Source organism: Penaeus japonicus, unplaced genomic scaffold (genome assembly GCF_977035675.1).
Source record: "Penaeus japonicus unplaced genomic scaffold, GWHDUDI00000001_assembly GWHDUDI00000006, whole genome shotgun sequence".
Taxonomy (NCBI): domain Eukaryota; kingdom Metazoa; phylum Arthropoda; class Malacostraca; order Decapoda; family Penaeidae; genus Penaeus; species Penaeus japonicus.
Window position 1 is genome coordinate 3008975 of NW_028234408.1, and position 5000 is coordinate 3013974.

The 5000-nt window shown below is 45.0% G+C and overlaps 1 protein-coding gene across 5 annotated transcripts in view; it reads left to right on the plus strand.

Moving 5' to 3' along the window:
- Nucleotides 1-5000, plus strand: part of LOC147471635 (uncharacterized) — a 669089-nt gene that overhangs the window by 105535 nt on the left and 558554 nt on the right. The gene's annotated exons all lie outside the window — the stretch shown is intronic.

The following is a 5000-nucleotide window of genomic DNA, read 5'->3' on the forward strand; positions in this document are numbered from 1 at the left end:
GATATAAATATATATAAACATATTTGCATATTTTCGTAGCCGTAGTATCCCAGGTATAATCAGCTGACTTTCATTATACAAACGAGCTCGGGAGCCATCACATCACATCACGTCACGTCACGTCAGGCAGTGCAGTGCATGTCTGCCGTTGCAAGGGCGGGCGGGCGGGCGGGTGGGCGGGACGCGAGTGAGTGGCGGGGGTAGGTGTGTCACTCGGATCTGGCAACATTTTCTCCCCTGCTCGTGGTTATTTATGGGGATGACGGCGGTTCTGGCAACACGTGGACTCTGAAGGATTTAATGAACATCAGCTGATTTCTTTATTTCTTTTTTTCTTTCTTTGAAGCGTTAATTAAACATGTGTAGGGTGGCTTTTTGAGACGTGGATGCAATGTATTATTTTTTATTTATTTATTTTTATTTTTCGAAGATGTAAACACGCATGCATGACTAATCAAATTCGGGTTTATTGAGAAGGTGAGGTAAATCTAGAGTAAAAATGAAAATAGTAAGTAAACACATACATGCACACCTTCGATATATCATGCCAACACAAAACCACCTAACGCGAGATATGCCTTCCAGAAATTTCTCATAGATATTCGAATCAAAGTAAACGCGATGACAACCCAACGAAGATTTTTTTTTCTTCTGCAATTATTTATTACCGTCTGTGAAATTTTCTTTATTGGCTTGACATATAATTCTTCTGAAAGTTATGGTCCTCAGATGATATGCAATTCTTAAAAAAAAACTAGTTTCAAATAGTGTTCTTATTTGTTATAACTACGATGACTATAACTACACACACACACAAACACACACACACACACACACACACACACACACACACACACACACACACACACACACACACACACACACACACACACACACACACACACACACACACACACACACACACATGGGTGTATTTCAGTATTGACATAATCAGCACATCATGTATTGCATGACTCACCTGCTGTATATTTGCATGACTGTGGTTTGTCCTGCGTAATGAAGGTGTGAGGGAGGAGAGGGAGGAAGAGAGGAAAAGGTAGAGGGGGTAAGAGAGGGAGGAAGAGAGGGAAAGGGTGAGGGAAGAGGAAAGGTAAAAGGGGGGGAAAAGAGGGAAAGGGGGATTAGTAGGGGAAAGGGGAAGGGGAGGGGGAAGGAGATGGAAAAAGAGGGTGAGGGAGAGGGTGGGAGATGGAGGGAGAGGGAGAGAGGGAGAGAGGGAGAGGGTGAGAGGGTGAGAGGGAGAGAGGGAGAGGGTGAGAGGGTGAGAGGGTGAGAGGGTGAGAGGGAGAGGGAGAGAGGGAGGAGGAGAAGAGATGGAGGAGAGAGAGGAGTGAGAGAGAGAGAGAGAGAGAGAGAGAGAGAGAGAGAGAGAGAGAGAGAGAGAGAGAGAAAGAGAGAGAGAGTCATTAGGAAAAAGAGGGGGGAGGGCGAGGGGAAGGGAGTGAGAATGAGGTAGAGGGGGTAAGAGAGGGTAAGGTAAAGGGAAAAGTAGAGGTCATTAGAGAGGTAGAGGGAAAGGTAGAGGGAGAATGCAAGGGTAGGGGGAAGGGAAAAGGGAAGGAGAAGAAGAGAAGGAGAAGGAGAGGGACAGGGACTGAGGGAATGGGAGAGGGGAAGGGGATGGAGATGGAGATGGGGGAAGGCGAAGGCGAAGGAAAAGGAAAAGAAAAGGTGGAAGGAAAGGGAGGGAGAGAGAGAGTGGGATTGAAAAGGAGAGGAAGAAGGAGAGGCAGAGAAAGGGAAAGGGAGTGAAAAGAGAAAGAGAAAGGGAAGGAAAAGGGAAAGAGAAAGAGAAAGAGAAAGGGAGTGAGAAGGGAAAGAGGAAGGGGACAAGGAAGTAGAAGAAAAAAAAGAGGATGAAAAAAAAGAAAAATCAAGATAAAACACAACGAAATGCGTCAATTACACGCCTCACGGTGTGAAGTTAACCCTTCTCACTTCTACAACCGTCGCAACGCCATCGGATATTCTACCCACGCCCGCACGCACCACCTACGTAAACGCTATCTAACACGCGAACACTTGTGCGAGCGTATATTTGCATGATTATTTATGCAACCTGAATTGACTTCGACAACACAACAACAGAGAGCCGAGGAGTTAACTAATCCCACCACCGTAACAGCTTTCCCCTTCTTGTCACATCGGGGATCAATAAGGAACTTGATATCCCCCTCCCCCCCACCCCCACCCCCACCCCCCCGCAGAGCCAATATCTTCTTCAGGAACTTAAGAGGTAATTAAGGTGTCGCTCGTTCGGCTTCTTTGCAGAGTTTTTTTTTTCCCCCCGCTTCTTCCTCTCTCAAGATCCTGTGTGATGTGATTAGCGAATCTGTGCGGCGGCGGCGACGGGACCGATTGTGGTGGGTGGGATGGGATGGGATTCGAAGCGCTTGATGGGGTTGGGTTGGGGGCTGTGCATCTGTTTTTGTTTTTTTTATGTGTTGGATGTATATTGGCTGTAGACATACACATACACATGCACACGCACACGCACACGCACACGCACACGCACACGCACACACACACATATGTATGTATTTAGGTATGCAGTATGTATATACAGAGTGTGTGCGTGTGCGTGTGCGTGTGCGTGTGTATGTATGTATGTATGTATGTATGTATGTAAATGTCCAGTCTACATAAGCAGCAACTAAACAAAATTCAATTTTAGCAAAACGTTACTAGCTCATAAACCAAGGTACAACTCAAACATTCCTATCGAGGCCATCACATCTCTGGAACAACTGCCTAGTAGTCCAGAAGACAACGTGAGCCGCAACCAACAAAGAATACAGTTCAGGGACACATGCATCTTAATTAAAGGCAGTCTTCTAATTGGTCTAAGCTTTGGGTAGGTGGGTATGTGGGGCCCGAGGGAAGTGAGGTCATTGCCTAAATTCGCCGTGGGAATTAGCTATTTCCGATGAATCTATAAGTTCATCTTTGGTCCAGTCATGAATGCAGATCACCACCAAATCTGATAAAGAAGTTTCCGGGCCATGGCCAACTCACCCATAAATATTCATCACACACACATACACATATGATAATAATGGTGATAATAATGATGATGATGATAACGGTAATTATCATAATATGATAATATTGATAATGATAGTAATGATGTTGATGAGGATGATATAAAAATAGTAATAATAATAACGATAATGGTTATAATGATAATAATGATAACTTAACTTACTCAGTCACTCACCTATCACACACACACACAGACACGACACACACACACACACACACACACACACACACACACACACAGACACGACACACACACACACACACGACACCCACCCACCCATCCCACACACGACACGACACGACATATCACAACACGACACTACACAACATACAACACACATACACACCTAACATCATACATCATACATCAGACCACAAGTTCTCGCGCGTATATTCCTCCAAATCGCAAATCGCTTCGTGTGTTTGATCTCCGTTACGAATGGCGCTCGTTGAAAAGCTTGCCTGATTACGTAATAAAGGTCTGGCGGCCGGACCTCGCTCATCACTTTCGTACGAAGGGCTGGGGCCACGGGCGCTCTTAATCACACACGGTAATTAGAACTTGAAATTGAATGGCTGATTAATTGGCTCGTTTGCTGATTACCGGAGTCCTTTGAAGCAAGCAAATAAAGTTTCGCTACTCGGGACCGGGACCTTTGGGAGACGAGGGGAAGTCGATAAAATGTGTGTTATTCGACGTTAAGCAAGTCAGGTGTGTTGAGCTTTGATGCTTCTGTATGTGCAGAACGCAATTACGCACATTCACATATGCGTTTATATATCTAGATACGCATACATACACTTTCATCTATACGCACACGCGCACGTACACACACACACACACACACACACACACACACACACACACACACCAAAAGAGGTCCACATAAACAGCCAATTCTTCAGTTTCGACAAATTTATGAATGTGATAAGCTTACCTATTTGGTTGCTCTTACCCCCTCCCCCCTTCCCCCGATTGAACAAAGTTAAAAAAATACACACGGAGGGAAAAGAAAAATCCCATTCTAAGCCGTTCATCAATGTCAAAATGATCATAATAATTGAACACTGAATTGATTGAACTAATAATAATAAAAAATAATATCATATAATATATAAATTAATGAATCAAAATGATCATAATAATTGAACACTGATCACGGAACTCCCTTGAACATCCCTTCTAAAGCCACAGCCTGCAATGTTGCGACCAGATGTTTATGCAAATGCCGGCATCATCTTGTTCTTTCGACAGGGATAAAAGCGAAGGAACTTTCTCGCCAGCATCTCGGAACTTTTCCCGAGATGATAGGAACAGATCCTATAATGCAGTTGCACGGAGATATGTTGGCATGTGTCCAAGATTTCATGCGATAGGGAAACGAGTGAGTGGATGTTATTGCCGGGATCCAAACATCTGAAAATTTGATTATGATGTAAATAAAGTAATGGGTGGATGGGTGGATGGATGGATTGATAGATAGATAGATAGACTTGGTAGACTCGAATATAAGGTCTTGTTTACTCTCTCTCTCTCTTTCTCCCTCCCTCTCTCTCTCTCTCTCTCTCTCTCTCTCTCTCTCTCTCTCTCTCTCTCTCTCTCTCTCTCTCTCTCTCTCTCTCTCTCCCTCCCTCCGTCCCTTCCTTTCTCCCTTTCTCCTTCCCTTCCTCCATCTCTCTCTCCCTCTCTCTCTCTCTCCCTCCCTCCCTCTCCCTTTCTCCTTCCCTTCCTCCTTCTCCCTCCCTCCCTCCCTTCATCTCCCTTTATCTCCCTCCTTCCCCAAGGGAGTAATTCGCTTGAGAGGATTACGCTACCCTTCCCCCATGCGGTCCGACCGAGGTTTCGCTCTAATGAATTCAAATGGCAAGAATGATTCACTTCTCGGGGTCGCTCGGTTCTCGGAACGTCGCTTCGGGTTCATTGCGTTTTTCCGTTT